Here is a 19,038-nt window from a genome sequence, read left to right as displayed (position 1 = left end):
ACCTGCGTTTTTTTTTTTTATATTTTAAATCCTTTTTTTTTATTAAAAAAATCTAACCCACAATGCCAACAATATAACATAACTACATAATACTTAAATTCAACATCCATAGCCAAATTCAACATTCAACATATATATAGTAATAATGTCATTGAAGTACAATCATTGAAATCCAAAATACAAATCAAAACATCATCATAATTAATACTAATCCATCCAAAATACAAATCAAAACATCATCATCATTAATACTAATTCATTGTAACTTCACACAAACCTAGCTAGCTCCTAAGCTTTTTCATCGGCATCATCATAATCTACCTCAAGATTATATAGGTCAAGGAAACAAGTTGCCCAGCGGTTTCGCAAATCATACAGCTCCTCCTCTGTTGATGTTGTGGGATCATTGAACACCTACAATATGTAAATATATAATTACTTATACATACATGGCTCAAATCCATTACATATACATTATCAACTTATTCATATATATAATAAACATACCATGTCAGAGCAACCATGAATAACATCTAAGCTACTCATTTTAAAATGCCTAAATCTATAAAATAAGGTATGTAACATTCTATCCAACAAAAATCCCACTTACGCATAAATTTTCAACAACCAAATTCATCATCAATGTGTTGTTCTTCTTTAACAATCAGTTTCAATACAAGTAGCAAACTTAAACCAAGATGTGATAAGGGACCTCGTTCAACTAATCTACAACATAAAAAGTAACCAATTCAAGTCATGCATACTATATTTCATAAATTAGCATACTTGTCAATGGAATAATAGGCAATATAGTCTACTCTATGCATGGCCAATTGTACCTACTTATCAGAATGCAGTATCTTTCTGTTATTACTGAAAACTTACCTTTATAGAGTATAACTTATATTTAAATTATACGATGCAGATTACAATATTCTAGTGAAATGTACCCACTTATAAGAAAACTATGAGTGATACTACATTACTACGAAGTGCTTCTGCAAAATCAATCAATCTTTGCTTCTCTTGTACCTGTAATAGGAACAAACACAAATAACAGATCCAACAAAATGTAAGCAAATCCATAGTTTCAGCCGAAGAAAAAATTCAAGTCATTGAGTACAAAAACAAATAACAGATCCAACAAAATGTGTTTCATGTAACTCGATTATACTAATATTTGCAACTATGCATAAAGGGAAATGCAGTAAAGGAACCAAAAATCTCCACTACCACTAACCAGTTTTCTAATTTAATTTACTAGTTCAACATATACATAATTTGACCAATTATTAAAGTAACAAGAGAGTACATTCAAAGGGCAACCATTACCCACAGGCCACAGTAACTTTCACAATCATTCCAGGCAAAACAAAAGAAAAACAAGAAAAGGAAAACTGAGATAAAGAGAATAGGTAGCAAAACCACATCAGTCTATCACATGCATCATGAGGCGTCTTAGTCTTTGTAGCTACCGCCTGCCTGATGCTGCAATTGAAATTCTTTGAATAAGTCGAGGGTCATCAACCTGCACGAAACCCACAAATCCAAATGAAACTAAATGAGAAATAAATCAAAATAGTCACCAAATCAAAATAGTTATACACTAACCCGGTATAACCAAATAGAAAAATGACCTGTTGAAGAATATCATCACATGTCTCGGTTCGTGCCACTTGAGGAAAGACCCCCTAAAGGTCTCTGATATTGAACATATTATGGTAGGATAGAAATTCATTTTACTTAAGCTTAAAAGTTCAAACATAAAGGATTAGGAAAATATGACAACTGATTATTCTGATATAAACTAGAATTATATGACAACTGATTATGCTAAAAGATCCAGTAACAAAATGGCTAACAAGGCAACATCTGAATAAGTGTTAGTCAAACTGAAAACATACCTTGTGTACATTGTACAATCAAGGAAGGAGATTCCGGCATCACCGTTGCTAGAGACACCAATGCATGTTCCACTTGGTTATCTAAGGCACCCGCATTAAATGATAACAAAAGAACAAACTCCACTCCATGGCTGAACTTCTGACTCCCACCCCCCAAAAACAATAATTGTTAGAATAGAAAATAGTATATTCTACTATTCTATCAATGTTCTAAAGACTAGAGTAAATAGGAACAAATACATAGAACCCAGGAGCATTTATGTTCATTTTCATTCACAATTTGTAATGAATATAGAATCTACTACCCATAGGTGAATCTTATGCTTAACATAATAAACAACTTTTTTAAGTAACTTAATTGTAAGTGTATCATGTAATGAAATCCTGTAATGAAAAATGATCAATTTATATCGAAAGTTTAGGTCCTTATGTTGTTCTGGCATCCAATTTACATGTAGAAACTAGTGATGTGACCAGCAATATTTACATACATTTTTTTACTAATTAAGAAAATAATCTTCATGGATCCACTAATGTTTTTAATTTATTTAAATGTGTTATTTTCATGCTATGTATATAAACCGTTTGCCAGGTCATAAACATTTGTGAGTAAACTGAACAACAAAATACAAAGACATAATTTTCAACTAAAACTGAAAATTTTACTGCTTAGAACATTTGAGAGACCTAAAATGCAATTTAGTTTATCTTTTGTGAAATCTTCTCATGTTTTTCTTGGTGGAAATTTGCAACCATCTCATCCACTCTAGCATTCCTATATCTCATCATCAATTACAGTTCATATAGATTGCTACTAAACTAATAAACTAAAAAGAAAATTACAAAAGTTAGAAGGACAGGACTGAATTCCACATACTTGTAAATTAACTGAATTCTACATTAACTGGAATCAAGTAGAAACAGTAGAAACAAGTAGGGAAAAAAAAGGAATCCCGTAAAAGAGCAACATTACTAGAAATAGTTCTACAAGTATTCCAGAATTAATGAATATACAGAAAAAAATAATTTAAAAAAGAATAAAAAAGAAAGAAGAGTACCTGAATCGAAGAAGGTTTGACAATAGTGAAAGAGAAAGACAAGCTTCGATTCGTGAGAGTAGAGGCCGGAAAAAGAAGGACAATAGTGAGAGCGGAGAGAATTTTCAATTTGTTTCCCTTATAGCTTCGATTTGGAGTTAGGGTTCAAGTGAGAAGCTTCGATTTGACGAGTGACAGAGAGAGAGAGAGGACAACTGAGATAAGGCGGTAGTGGTGAATTGATTTTAGGTTGCTGAGGGTTCAATCGTTGTCGGCGGTAGAGGACGGCGCTGAGGGTTTGTTCATCGCGAGTTGATTTGGGTCGAGAGAGAAATATTGCGTTTTGTTTTATTTTTTTGTATTCAGATTGCGTTTTTTTTAGTCTATCTACCTCATTCACTTATTGGTTCCAAAAATATTAATTTTTTTTTTTTATTCAACCTGACTTTTTACATCTGTGGCTAAATATGGCCAGATATATATATATATTTTAGATAATTTTCATCATAATTACAAGATTGCCACCGCGTTCAGTTATGCTTCTGGTACATTAAAACCAGATGTAAAAAGTCTTGTCTATATATTTTTCACTTCTGTGGATATTGAAACCAGATGAAAATACTACTACATATAGCTTTTCACATCTGACATATGTTCAGCAGATGTAAAATGTTTATGTAATATGTCATATTTCTACTAGTGTATAAGTTCTCTAATTTGAATATAATGGAGGGTATGATTAGAACTAAGTGTGGGGGAAAGGCTAGAGTAACAGATAGACCGATCATTGCTATTAATTGAGAAAAAGGGAAACTGCTTAAGAGCTAAAAATAATGAATATAATGAGTTCCTGTGCCGGAAACTGGAGGAACAAGTGCTGTGTAGGATGCTCTACTCTGAGTAACAGGTTGGACTTATTACAAGTAAGATCCCGTCAGGTGAAAAGGTGGAGTAGTACCTAAAGCTTAAAAACAATAAATAATAATAAACAATAATAAAGCTTGAAGGTAGTTGCCCCTGAGTTGATGTTGAAAAGCTTTGGATCTCTTGAAAAGAAATAGCCCCCCTAGTCTGAAATTCTGGTTAAATCCAAAATTATAGGAAAAGAATGACAGCTTAGCATCTAGAATGGTAGTTTCAGAGAGGGATCTTGACATTACTTTGGTTGACAGTGGGAGACAGTACACACACACACGCAAGATTATTATTGAAAGTTGATAGATAAGAATTGTGCCAATCTTTGAATTTTGACCCAAGGTTTGAAGCTTGAAACCTGGAATATGTTGACTGCTTGTGATTTGTTTTTAAGTTTTTCATTTGAGTTTTGCTCGGAGTGCAAAAGTTCAAGTGTGGGGGAATTTGATCAGTGCATTTTAATGCACATTCTTCTACTATTGTACTAGTGTATGTAACGACCCAATTTTCATATTATTATTTTTATGTGTTAAAATATTTTATTTAACGTGGCATTTTAATTAAGTTAATAACTTGAGTTATTTATCGAGTACTTTAGTTATTAAGCGAGTAGAGAGAGTTAACGTGTTATTGGGCCAAGCCAATTGGGCTTGAGGCCCAATGGGCCTTGTGTGTGTGAGGGGGCGCCATATGGCCATGAAGGAAGGGAGAAACATTTCATTTCTCATGGTTCTTGTGTTCTTGAAAGGAGAAGAGAGAGCTTGAGGAGCTAGGGCAAAGGGAGAGCTAGGGATTCGAGAGCTTCGTCGTGTTTTCTTCGAATCCAGGTAAGAGAGTAGATTTCATATTCGTGGGTGACTCGAGGAAGGGGAGAATGTCGATTTCTCCTCACCCGAACTTCCTCCACCCCATTTTCGTTTTAGCTTGGAATGGATTTTCTTGATGGAAATCGTTCCTAAGGTTCTTGATATGTTTAACATGCTTGTAACATGGTTAATGAACGGAAATAATGGTTAAAACGAGTTTTCTAATGGATTAAACTCAAGAACTTTGTGTTCTTGGAGAGTTTTGATGAAAAAGTGTTCAATCTTTACTTTTTCGATGTTTATGATGTAGATCTGAGAAATGGACTGTCCTTTTGTGTCTGTCTATGTTTGTTATGCTTGAATACAAACTCTTTTGGGATTTATAACATGAAAAATGGGATTTTTGGGCGTTTTTGTGTAGAAAACGCATGTTTTTCCGCCTCAGGCGCAATAATTTCCGCCTGAAATGGAAGAGCAGTGAGCAGCCAACCTTTCAGATGTTTCTGCGCCTCAAACGTAAATTTTTCCGCCTCAGGCGTAAACTTCCGCCCCAAACGTAAATATTTCCGCCCCAGGCGGAAATACTGCAGATTTCACCAATTTTTCATCTGCTATCTTCCTTTGCATGTATTTTCAATTAGTGTCTTATTCTTACATGATTGTTGATGATTGTTGATGATTGTTGATGCTTGTTGATGCTTATAACGATTGTTAATCATGTATGAAGTATAAATGAAGAATATTAAGGTGTTAATCAACTTAATAAAGAAGAATATTAGAATTATGTTATTCTAATAAAGACGGATATTAAGGTATTGATTATCTTAATAAAGACGGACGTTGGATAGTGTTCCACGTTATTGTTGACGGGCTATATGCCAAAATTGTTGATGAATATATTCATGAGTTTTGAGTGCATGCATCATGAATATTTAGGGATATTGGCTTGTCCAATAAAGAAGGATATCGAACTATATTTGTTTGATAAAGACGGATATCGGAGGTGAAATACTCTGATAAAGACGATGGTACCACATGCATTAGAGGTGTCTAGAGGACATAACATGAATGTGAAGCATTAGATTGCATTAGGGATTATGTGTGCATTTTATAATAAATGATGTTTGACACATACTTGGTAAATGTTGATTGTTAATCCGTATGTGAGGAGCAGAGTCCGTCATGACTATAAAATGAACAACGCAGGGTCCGTCATGACCATAATCTGAACAATGTATTTGTTGATGTTTTGGTATTGTCCGAGACGACGTGAAACTATATGTTTGGTGTATTTTGTGGATGATTGATTAGGTGATAAATGAAGTATATGCATGATATATGAATATGCATGAATGATGGTGATGCATATGTATAATGTATGATTATGCATGAGTATGAAGAAGTGTTTAAGTACCGTTTTACTTACACTTATATTTTGAGTATGTTATCTAACTCTCTTTTATGTGTTATGTGCTGGACCGTTGGGGGTCCAGATTTTACAGGATTTTGTGGTATTCGATGTCGAGTCGTCGGTGAAGCTCCGCTCTGATTGTGACACGGGAACAGGGGTTTTATATTGTATATAGAGTCTCCTTATCTAGGTTGTTTTGTATAATCAATAAATATATTATTTGATTTAAGATTTGTATAAACAAGTATTTTTACTAATTAACTAAATTAGTATTATTTTGATTGAAGAATGTAATACTCGAACCACAACTTTTATAATATCGAACATTACTTTCCGTTGCGTATTTTGAAAAAAAATTTACTAAAGGTAGAAATATTGAAATAATGGGTTTGGGTGTTACAATTGGTATCAGAGCCCCGTTGTCTTCGGACTGTGTGGGTTATGTGTCGATCAGAGCAGGTCTGTGCAGTCAGACCAAGTGAGTATTGTGTGTCAGTCGTGTTTGTCTAACAATTTTGTTGTGTTTGTTTTGTGAAATCACTTATGTTGTTCATTTAGGAACTATGAGTGGTGTGAATTGGATTAATCGATCCATTCTTTTGTTGAGTAGTGGTGTGAGTGCTATACTTCTATGTTTATAATAGTTGTATATGCTTAGAGTTTAACCTTTGTGTAGTTTAAACTTGATTGATTGATGCTTATTTGCTAATTGTTGATGATCCGGCATGATATAAAACTGCATGTGACGATCCGGCATGATATAAAACTGCATGTGGTAATGATTTGAAATAATTTTAAAAACTAATATTATTTCTTGAAGATTTTGGTGAAAATATAGAGTTATTTTCTTTTGGGTAAGTGGAAATTAATTTTCAAAATGGTGAGAAGAGGAGGATATTAATGTGTCCTGGTATGTGTTTGTTATATGTTTGTTTATAACATGTGCTAGATGATTACTAGGCATTTGAATTGCTATGCGTTTTATGAGTAAAAACATGAAGATCTCATAATTCTATGTTGTAATTGTGATGCATGATTCTAATTTGTACTTTCAAGTATATAATGATGTTATATGCTTGATGTTTTGGATTTTGTGGATTAGTGAGTCGAGAAAACGAGAGTTTAGTGAGCGTAAGTTCAAAACCGTAGCAGAGCACCCAGATTTTTGGATGTGCTCGCTAGGCGAAGAATGAACCTCGCTGAGTCTCGCTAAGTCTTGCTAAATCCTGTGAATGTTTTTGACTTGTCTCGCCGGGAGCTCGCTAGCTTTTGCTAAGCGAGGGAGTCAGACAAGAAATTTATTTTGTTGACGTCTTGTTCTGGGTTGATTGAATGTGAATATGAATTGTTGCTATGCAATGTTCATTTTTCTTGTGTTGTTTTGATTTCCTAACTTTGAAAAGTGAGGGAAGTATAGGTTGCTTGAATGCTTGCATGAATTTGTGTTAGTGGTTAGGTATCGTGGGTTAGGTTTTGTCCCCTGTATGCGACATGCGTGTAAACGATGTCGATACTAGTTTCTTCTTAGGAAGAATATGTTTAGAGACGATAGAACCGTTAGGTGTGAGCACCAGAAGTTATAGTGGAAGAGTGTAGGTGGGTTTGAGATAAGTGGGGGAGAAGGTTATATCCCTCCGAGATGTTTCGAACGTGAGAAGATGAGATGAGTAGAGATGCTCTTGAAGCGGAATATTCAGGAAGTGGTGACGTTGTTCGAAGTGGAATGAATGGGAGCAACAAATTGTGAGAAACTACTAGAAGAGAAGTTGTCAGACTAAGTGTTTCGCTGTAGGGAGTTGGTGAGATTGGTTAAGTGAGATGAAGAGTATTCGGAACGGTTGGAGATCGTGTGTTGCACTAAAAGTATGGAGGCGTGTTTTTGTGGACCAAGGTTGAAGTATCTGTTTGATCGAAATGAGTCGAATATGAAGAAGAGGGAGTGATTAAGATTTTGAGGAGGTGATGATTTTGAAGTCAGTTGTCATCCAAGTGGATCGGATGTTGTACCGGATTCTTGAGTAAGAAGCTTTATGTGAGTCGTGCATATGGTAGTAGGTTGAATTGGTTGAACAAGTCGGAGTTCTAAGTCTAGTATGCGAGGTGATTTCTAGAAGAGGTTTGAGAAGCTTAGAGAAAGAGATGTGAAGATTAGTGAACCGTTGGTGTTAATTAATCGATGAAGGGAAGTAGGTTTTAAAGTAAATGAGAATGGAATTGAGAAATATCATAATAGGTTTGGTATGTTTGTTGAATCGTTGGAAGTGAGGATTGTATGAGTAGTCGAGTTTATTCGAAGATGGAAGTAGGATAACAATTCGAAAGATTTTGTGAGAGGCTTGCCGAAGAAAGGGTAATTGGATTTGGATAATGACAGGGCAATTTGTGTCGAAGTTGAATGAGAACGTAGAGTCTTGGAGGTTGAGATGAAGCTAAGTGAGTAGTAACGTCTTAGAATGATTTGAAATAAGAAAGTTAGCCGTTGGAGAACGTTCAGAGAATAAGTAATATGAGGTCATGTTGGAAGTGACTTGTGTTAGGTGGGAGTTTGCGAAAAAGGATTACCGCACATGTGAGTAGATGTTGTGTTTGAGCACATATAGTAAGGAGTTGAAGGTGATGCCTAAGGTAAGTGTCAGAGAGCATTTGGTAGTGCCCACAAGATAAGAGTGAGTAAGTATTTGCTAAGGAATTTGGATTTGTGGAATGGAAGAGTCGGTAGAGACTAGTTTTGTTAGATGCATCGTGGATGTTGATGTAGTATGATCGTGATCGGTGACAATGAAGTAAAGGATTTTAAATTGTTTCATCATGGATGATGAGACGGTAGTGATTTGGTGAATAAGAAACCGATGGGTGAATAAACAGAGAAGAGTATGCTTGTTGCAATGCAAGATGATGAGGAACATCGATAGATGGATTATGGGCGAATTGAAGATGTCGTTTGGAATCAACGAGATAAAAGTTATGATTGTTTGGAGAACCAATTTTAGGCAGTGGTCTAATTTGGAAGTAGCGAATTACTAAAAGATTAAGAAGTGGTATTGGAAATTGTTTGTGTTAAGGAATGCAAAGGTTGGTTAAGAGATTACTTGGGAATAGAATAGTCGTAACGAGATTCGACTCAATGATTGGAGATATGTGAGAAAAGGAAGTTGACGGTTAGAGACGGTAGTTTTTAGCATGTGTCAATGAAGTTTGAGAATGTTGGTCATCAAGTGATTGTTGGAATTGAACTATCAAGTGATGTGTTTGGAATAAGATCCGGATATGAATAGGTGATGTAACACGGTTAAGTGATCCATGAGGGAATCAGAGACTTATAGGATTTGTGGAGTTATGGAGTTGTGGAAGTATTTTTTCGGAGTGTGTTCAACTGGTTGTTTTAGGGTAACGTTGTGAGGCCGTAGAATGTGAGTCTATGGATGTTTCGTACGAAGTGGATGTTTTGGCGGTTTGATTAGAATGGTTTGTGCCGATATCATGATTGTTGAATATTTATCGACAAATTGAGGAACTGGCCGTCCTTGATCTCTTGTTGATAAATGGACAAAAATTGTGTTGGATGGGATAAACTAATTTTGTCAAACTTGGTAATGTGTAGCGTTTTGAGCGTTTTGTTGGAGGGTCGGATACAGGAGTTATCCGGAGTTGCTTTAGTTGCGTAATTTTCGAGGGCGAAAATCTTTTAAGTGGGGGAGAGTTGTAACGACCCAATTTTCATATTATTATTTTTATGTGTTAAAATATTTTATTTAACGTGGCATTTTAATTAAGTTAATAACTTGAGTTATTTATCGAGTACTTTAGTTATTAAGCGAGTAGGGAGAGTTAACGTGTTATTGGGCCAAGCCAATTGGGCTTGAGGCCCAATGGGCCTTGTGTGTGTGAGGGGGCGCCATATGGCCATGAAGGAAGGGAGAAACATTTCATTTCTCATGGTTCTTGTGTTCTTGAGAGGAGAAGAGAGAGCTTGAGGAGCTAGGGCAAAGGGAGAGCTAGGGATTCGAGAGCTTCGTCGTGTTTTCTTCGAATCCAGGTAAGAGAGTAGATTTCATTTTCGTGGGTGACTCAAGGAAGGGGAGAATGTCGATTTCTCCTCACCCGAACTTCCTCCACCCCATTTTCGTTTTAGCTTGGAATGGATTTTCTTGATGGAAATCGTTCCTAAGGTTCTTGATATGTTTAACATGCTTGTAACATGGTTAATGAACGGAAATAATGGTTAAAACGAGTTTTCTAATGGATTAAACTCAAGAACTTTGTGTTCTTGGAGAGTTTTGATGAAAAAGTGTTCAATCTTTACTTTTTCGATGTTTATGATGTAGATCTGAGAAATGGACTGTCCTTTTGTGTCTGTCTATGTTTGTTATGCTTGAATACAAACTCTTTTGGGATTTATAACATGAAAAATGGGATTTTTGGGCGTTTTTGTGTAGAAAACGCATGTTTTTCCGCCTCAGGCGCAATAATTTCCGCCTGAAACGGAAGAGCAGTGAGCAGCCAACCTTTCAGATGTTTCTGCGCCTCAAACGTAAATTTTTCCGCCTCAGGCGTAAACTTCCGCCCCAAACGTAAATATTTCCGCCCCAGGCGGAAATACTGCAGATTTCACCAATTTTTCATCTGCTATCTTCCTTTGCATGTATTTTCAATCAGTGTCTTATTCTTACATGATTGTTGATGATTGTTGATGATTGTTGATGCTTATAACGATTGTTAATCATGTATGAAGTATAAATGAAGAATATTAAGGTGTTAATCAACTTAATAAAGAAGGATATTAGAATTATGTTATTCTAATAAAGACGGATATTAAGGTATTGATTATCTTAATAAAGACGGACGTTGGATAGTGTTCCACGTTATTGTTGACGGGCTATATGCCAAAATTGTTGATGAATATATTCATGAGTTTTGAGTGCATGCATCATGAATATTTAGGGATATTGGCTTGTCCAATAAAGAAGGATATCGAACTATATTTGTTTGATAAAGACGGATATCGGAGGTGAAATACTCTGATAAAGACGATGGTACCACATGCATTAGAGGTGTCTAGAGGACATAACATGAATGTGAAGCATTAGATTGCATTAGGGATTATGTGTGCATTTTATAATAAATGATGTTTGACACATACTTGGTAAATGTTGATTGTTAATTCGTATGTGAGGAGCAGAGTCCGTCATGACTATAAAATGAACAACGCAGGGCCCGTCATGACCATAATCTGAACAATGTATTTGTTGATGTTTTGGTATTGTTCGAGACGACGTGAAACTATATGTTTGGTGTATTTTGTGGATGATTGATTAGGTGATAAATGAAGTATATGCATGATATATGAATATGCATGAATGATGGTGATGCATATGTATAATGTATGATTATGCATGAGTATGAAGAAGTGTTTAAGTACCGTTTTACTTACACTTATATTTTGAGTATGTTATCTAACTCTCTTTTATGTGTTATGTGCTGGACCGTTGGGGGTCCAGATTTTACAGGATTTTGTGGTATTCGATGTCGAGTCGTCGGTGAAGCTCCGCTCTGATTGTGACACGGGAACAGGGGTTTTATATTGTATATAGAGTCTCCTTATCTAGGTTGTTTTGTATAATCAATAAATATATTATTTGATTTAAGATTTGTATAAACAAGTATTTTTACTAATTAACTAAATTAGTATTATTTTGATTGAAGAATGTAATACTCGAACCACAACTTTTATAATATCGAACATTACTTTCCGTTGCGTATTTTGAAAAAGATTTTACTAAAGGTAGAAATATTGAAATAATGGGTTTGGGTGTTACAGTGTATTCCTATGGTTTAATTTACTATTTTCACTATTTTAAGGTGTTTTTATATTTAAGTTTATTTCTAACTCTATTTTATTTTCGCACTTTTTTTTTTTTTGACTAAATTTTATTTTCGCACTTAATTTATGAATAAATAGCACTTTGACACCCTTCCGGTCCGCAGGTCATAAATGGAGTTACAAATATTGGATTGAGGCGCGGGAAGATGCGTTGGAAAGATGAGATCAAGAGCTACAACTTTCATGTTGAGGCCAAAACCCAGTTCGGAGCGCAAGTGTGTCAAATAACTGCATCTTTGTTCCAGACGAATTTAATTTCAGCACAACTTTATGTTTTTTCGGCCCAATTGTTTTATGGCCCATTTTGCTTGCTGTATTAAAACGAAAACCTGACCTAGGTCAGAGATTTATTCACTGTTCACGGAAATTAGAAAACCCTAGAGCAGCTACCATTTACATGGAGAACTAAATCCTTCTTTCAATTCGTTGGTGCAAGGAACTCGTTTTAGATTCTTGAGGTCTGTTTTAATAGCAAATTCCGTTTTATATTCATGTTCTGTTATGTCAATTTCATGTTCTTTATTTCAGTATGAAGTTGAATTATAATGATGCTTAATCACTCTAATTCGATTCGCGCCGTGTTATTCAATTAGTTTATCGCTTGTATAGATTATATTGAATAGGAATTGACATAAACTTTAAGCGCTTAGCAAAAAGGATTGATTGAATTCAGTAAGGATATTATTCTGTCATTAGTAACGCTTGTTTACTATTGCCTATGATTAGTTGAACGCATTTGATGCTTATTTGAATGGAATCCATGTAAAACTGGTAACGCTTGTTTATTTCGGTTTTATAAATCAATCAGAACATAAGCATATAACGAATTTATTCTTTGTGAACCATATGATAGAATCAAGAACGAGTTCCTAAAGCCAATGAATTGATCGTTTTAAATCAATCAAATTTCACATTTTTCTTACGTTCTGTTAACAAACAAACCCCCCATAATTTACAGCTTTTGAATTGTTTCTATTCTAATATAATTAAACCGATTGTGAGTCTTCAGGAGACGACCAAGGTTAACTGCCTTGTACTACTTTTATTTTAGAATTATTTTGATCACGAAACGACCGTGATCAAGGTAAAATTGATAATGTGCGTTGTAATTTCTGTTTGCAGGACCATCCCAATGGCGGTTGTTTCCCGGAAGGTTCAGAGGAAGCTAGATACTTAGCTAATTTCCGGAAACCGTACACCAACAACAATAACGGTTCCGGATGGGGAAACAATATGCAATCTCAAGGTTCAGCTCAACAACAGCAAAGACCTCCCTCAAGAATGGAGGAGACTCTAAATCAATTCATGTTAATGACTCAAAGCAACTTCGAAGCAATGAAGTCAAGTCAAGAAACTTCAAATAAGAACCATGAAGCATCCATCAAGAATCTTGAGGTACAAATGGGTCAACTTTCAAGGCAGTTTTCAATGTTGCAAAATCAAGGAGGTTTCGGTGGAAACACTCATGACAATCCTAAAAATGAAACTTGCAACGGAATCACCTTGAGGAGTAGAGAGGTTCCGGAAAGGCCAGCTGTTGAGAAGCCTTTGAAAAAGAAAGTCATTGAGGGAGAGGTTGCAAATAAGCAAGAGGTTGTAGTTGAAAAAGAGAGACATGAGGGAGAAGTCGAAAATGAAAATCTGTCTAAAGAAGTGGAGATTAATGAGGATGAGGAAGAAGAAGTTGAAAAACAGAGGGAGATAAAAGAAAAAGAGAGAAAGAAGGTTGAAAAAGGTAAGAGTGTTGATGAATCGTCATATGCTAGGATGCCTTATCCTAGGAAGAAGAAAGTAAAAATTCTTGAGCGAGAAAAGGAGTTCAAGAAGTTTATGAAGGTGTTGAACAAGCTTGAAATGGCTATACCATTGGTTGAGGCATTGGAAAAAATGCCAAGTTATGCAAAGTTTTTAAAGGAGCTGCTTACAAAGAAAAGGAAACCGTTAGATGATGAAATGGTAAGCATGACTGAAGAGTGCGGCGCCCTTATCCAACGGAAGCTACCGCAGAAAAAGAAAGATCCGGGGAGTTTTACAATTCCATGTTCCATTGGAAATCTTACTATTGGGAAAGCTTTGTGTGATTTGGGTGCTAATGTAAATCTGATGCCATTGTCTATGATGAAGAAGATACCGGGAGCGGTAGCAAAGCCGACGAAGATGAGTCTCTCTTTGGCGGATAGATCCATTGTGCATCCAGAAGGTATTCTACATGATGTGCTGGTACGAGTCGGTGGTTTTGTGTTCCCAGCTGACTTTGTGGTACTAGACATAGAAGAGGATAAGAATTGGGAACCTCTGCTGTTAGGTCGACCATTTTTAGCTACCGGACGAGCCCTTATCGATGTGGAGTTGGGAGAATTAATGCTGCGAACCGACGGTGAACAGATCCTCTTTAATGTGTTTGAAGCTATGAAACAACACGATGATGACCCTCAATGTTTCAGAATCGAGCTTGTTGATGAGGTAATCGAGGACGCTTTCAAAGTTCAACACTCCTCTTCCCCTCTTGAAAAAGTGTTAGTAAACTCCATGGATAATTTGGAAGATGAATGGGAGAGGGAAATTGAGCTATGCCTTAGCAATTTGAATGCCAATCGGGTAGATGAAAGTCCCAAGTTCGAAAACCTCTTGGAAGTGAATGCTAAAGATAAAAAGGAAGAGGAAAGGAAAGTTCTCGAACTGAAGTAGCTCCCTTCGCATCTGAAGTACGTATTCTTGAGTGAAGATGCTTCATTTCCAGCCATTATTAGTAGCACGCTCAATGAAATCGAAGAGGAAAAACTGTTGAGGGTTCTAAGGTCCAACAAAGCAGCAATGGGTTGGACTATCTCCGATTTGAAGGGTATAAGTCCCACTTTTTGTATGCATAAGATCAAGTTGGAAGCAGAGTTTAAACCGGTTGTGCAACCTCAACGAAGGCTAAATCCTACCATGAAAGAAGTTGTGAAGAAAGAGGTGTTGAAGCTCTTGGAGGCCGGCATGATATACCCCATTTCCGATAGTGTTTGGGTATCTCTGGTCCATGTGGTGCCAAAAAAAGGGGGTATGACGGTGGTTAGGAACGACAAGAACGAACTCATCCCATCCCGGACTGTTACGGGATGGCGAATGTGCATTGACTATCGTCGGCTCAACACCGCTACAAGAAAAGACCACTTTCGTTTACCATTCATGGATCAGATGTTAGAAAGGTTAGCTGGACAGGAGTTTTATTGTTTCCTTGATGGTTACTCCGGTTACAACCAGATCACCGTTGATCCGGAAGACCAAGAGAAAACCGCGTTTACTTGTCCTTTCGGGGTGTTCGCGTATCGGAGAATGCCATTTGGATTGTGTAACGCCCCAGCAACGTTTCAGCGGTGTATGCTCGCCATCTTCTCCGATATGATGGAGGATACCATGGAGGTATTTATGGATGACTTTTCGGTTTTCGGTAAGTCCTTCGATTTTTGCCTTTCAAATTTAAATGATGTGCTGAAAAGATGTATAAGTACCAATCTAGTTTTGAATTGGGAAAAATGTCACTTTATGGTGAGAGAAGGGACTGTCCTCGGTCACAAAATCTCCTCAAAGGGGATTGAAGTGGACCAAGCAAAAGTAATTAAAGAGTTACCTCCACCTTTGAATGTAAAAGGGGTAAGGAGTTTTTTAGGCCATGTCGGTTTCTACCGGAGGTTCATCAAAGATTTTTCAAAGATTTCAAAACCCTTATCGTCTTTATTAGTCAAGGATACGGTATTTCATTTTGATGATGCTTGTGTGGCTGCATTTAATTGTCTTAAAGCTAAGTTGGTCACTGCTCCCGTGATCGTTGCACCACAATGGGATCTCCCTTTTGAATTAATGTGTGATGCAAGTGATTACGCGGTAGGAGCAGTCCTAGGCCAGCACCATAACAAACTTTTCCATGTGATATACTACTCTAGCAAGGTCCTCAATGAGAACCAAATTAATTACACCACAACTGAGAAGGAATTGCTAGCGGTAGTGTTCGCTTTGGAAAAGTTTCGTTCTTATCTAATTGGTTCACAAGTGGTTGTGTTTACAGATCATTCAGCTTTGAAGTATTTGTTGACAAAGGGTGATTCCAAGCCGCGATTGTTGCAGTGGATGTTGCTCTTGCAAGAGTTTGATCTGGAGATTAGAGACAAGAAAGGAGTAGAGAATGTGGTGGCTGATCACCTCTCAAGGCTAAGCAATCCAGATGTTACCAATAAAGAAGAAGCAATTAAGTGTGAATTCCCCGATGAAAAGCTGCTTGCGGTTTCGGAGTTTCCATGGTTTGGTGACATCGCTAATCTCAAAGCAAGCAGATTCATTCCGGAGGAGATGACAGCACAGCAAAAGAAGAAGCTTTTCGCGGACTCGCGCCATTATTTCTGGGATGACCCATTCCTATTCAAGATGAGCAATGATGGTATAATTCGGCGGTGTGTAGCCGACAATGAAATTTGAGGTATTATGTGGCATTGTCATAACTCACCTTGTGGAGGGCATCATAGTGGCCCAAGAACAGCTGCTAAGGTCTTACAAAGTGGATTCTTTTGGCCTACGATCTTTCAAGATTGTATGGAATTTGTGAGAGCTTGCGATGCATGTCAACGATCGGATAGCATTTCTAAAAGAGATGAGATGTCGCAGCAAGGCTTGACTGAAGTTGAACTATTCGATGTATGGGAATTGATTTCATGGGACCGTTTCCTTCTTCTCAATCTAATGTGCACATTTTGGTTTGTGTCGATTATGTCACAAAGTGGGTTGAAGCTACAGCTTGCCAGGCCAATGATTCAGCCACAGTGGTGCGGTTCCTTAAAAAGAATATCTTCACAAGATTCGGTGTGCCACAGATTCTGATCAGTGATGGGGGCAAACACTTCATCAATAATCATCTTGAAAACCTGTTGCGGAAGTATAATGTCAAGCATAAGGTGGCGACCCCTTATCATCCTCAAACATCCGGACAGGTGGAAGTGTCCAATAGACAATTGAAACAGATTCTTGAGAAAATAGTTTCTTCATCTAGAAAGGATTGGTCACTCAAACTAGATGATGCATTATGGGCATACCGGACTGCATTCAAAACTCACCTCGGATTCTCTCCTTATCAGTTGGTTTATGGGAAAGCTTGTCACTTACCGGTTGAGCTTGAGCACAAGGCTTATTGGGCTGTCAAGCAACTGAACATGGATGCCACGCTTGCCGGTAGAGCTCGGTTGTTGAAACTTAATGAGTTGGAAGAATGGCGCGAAGGGCGTATGAGAATGCAGTGCTGTACAAAGCGAGGACTAAACGCTATCATGACGCGAAATTGGTTCCCAAAGAGTTTCATAAAGGACAATTGGTGCTGCTATTTAACTCTCGATTCAAGTTGTTTCCCGGTAAACTAAAGTCTAAATGGTCCGGTCCATTTGTGGTCAAAGAAGTTTTTCCACATGGGGCTGTGGAAATCTTTAAATCGGGGGAGGAGAATCAGAGTTTTAAGGTGAATGGTCAGAGGTTGAAAGTTTATCGTGGTGGAGAGCTCGTTCGCCACAATGTGGCTCTTTTCTTCCAAGACCCTTAGGGGTATGGAACGTCAAGCATCGGGACGTTAAACAAGCGCTTGTTGGGAGGCAACCCAATGTGTAGGGTACTTTTATAGTGATGATGCGAGGCGCAGCATTCAGCAGTAAACAGAGCAAAAACAGAGGACAGTCGAATTGAACTACGCTGGGGGCGCAATAACCTTCGCGCGCGGCGTAGTGTAAATTGAAGAATAGGGTGCCACTGTATGTCAATTACGCGCGGCGTGAGGGCTTCCAACGCGCGGCATGAAGCTTGGAATGGATAAGGTAGCTCTCTGACTAATGATTACGCGCGGCGTAGCACCGATCACGCGCGGCGTGTACAAGTCAGAGAGGAAAATATTTTTGCTGAAGTCTTCACGCACGGCGTGGGTAGGTCTACGCGCTGCGTCGTCGAAGTCAATCTGACCGTTTGAATTTAGTCAACATGACCGTTTGAAATTAAAGTTCACGCGCGGCGTGGGTGTGTTTACGCGCGGCGTGGTCTAAAGTCCTCTGTTCTACTTTGTTATAAACTCTCCACTCTCTATCTGAAGACTCACAATTCATCAAGGTTCAGATTCATCTGCTTGGTTTTAGGCTCCAGATCTATCAATTTCACTAAGTTCTTAAGTGTGATGTGAAGCCTAAAATCAGTGCAAGTGAATTCAGTCAACCTTCTCTTCATTACTCAATCCCATAAGGGTTTCGCAGGTATAAAGGTATACAGTCCGGTGTTTGGTTTTAGGCCTCAGATCTATCTATCTGTCTCAGCATCTCAAGTACGATGTGAGTCCTAAAATCAATGCACGTGACTACTATTAACCTTCTTTTCTTCATTCAAAGACTCGGCACTTTCATTGGTAAGAAGTTTCAAAACTGTGAAGGAAGGGTTTCTTTGCTCTCTAAGTTTCTGCTGAACTGGTTTCGTACTCATTACTTTGGAAATAAGTGTTTAATGTTGCTTGGATTTGGCTGGTTGTACTATTTTAACTTTGAACTTGAATCTTATTTTGTTTGATTGTGGAATGATTTTTACTTTTAGAATTTGTTTCAATATTTTGGCATGTTCCTTCTAGTTACTTGAGTATCAATTGCATGATTTTCTTCGTGTGTGATTTGTGAAACTTGCAGTGCAATAGCTTATTGCACTCATGTGATCAAGAAGCAAAGGAAGGAAATGCACACTTTTTGACCGGCTCTTTGATTCGACCCAACCGTGAGGTATTGAGCCAAACACTTCTCATTCTTCTATGTGTAATATCCACTCATGTATTGTCTCTCGATTTTGCTTGTCGTCTTTTTATTTGATTGGTACTTTTGTAGCACACACGAGGCATGTTCCTTGGTACCTTTGAGCTTTTCTATCCACCCTTACATATATATATCCTTTGCTTACCCAATTTGAGCTGAAAAAGAAAATGTTATTTTGCAAAACCTTAAGAAATTTTTGATGAAAAAAGGAATAACTTTCTTGGAGGTTAGGCACCTAATTAGTGGTTGATGCGCATTGCTCACCACTAAGTTTGGGGTTGCTCTTT

General features: G+C 37.3%; 1 long non-coding RNA gene across 2 annotated transcripts; it reads right to left on the bottom strand.

Moving 5' to 3' along the window:
* Positions 1-394: 394 nt before the first annotated feature.
* On the bottom strand, positions 395-3,147 carry LOC123918315. Of its 2 annotated transcripts, none has more exons than XR_006812753.1 (3): positions 2,963-3,147; positions 886-2,043; positions 395-414 (listed from the first exon to the last, which is right to left on the bottom strand). It is a non-coding gene; the product is annotated as an uncharacterized LOC123918315 (long non-coding RNA). The 2 variants fall into 2 exon arrangements; XR_006812754.1 differs by lacking the exon at positions 395-414 and having other exon boundaries at positions 656-1,032; positions 1,426-2,043.
* Between the last annotated feature and the right edge of the window lie 15,891 nt (positions 3,148-19,038).

Source organism: Trifolium pratense, linkage group LG1, assembly GCF_020283565.1.
Source record: "Trifolium pratense cultivar HEN17-A07 linkage group LG1, ARS_RC_1.1, whole genome shotgun sequence".
Classification (NCBI taxonomy): domain Eukaryota; kingdom Viridiplantae; phylum Streptophyta; class Magnoliopsida; order Fabales; family Fabaceae; genus Trifolium; species Trifolium pratense.
The sequence above is the reverse complement of the archived record's forward strand: the minus strand, read 5'-3'. Positions and strand labels throughout refer to the sequence as shown.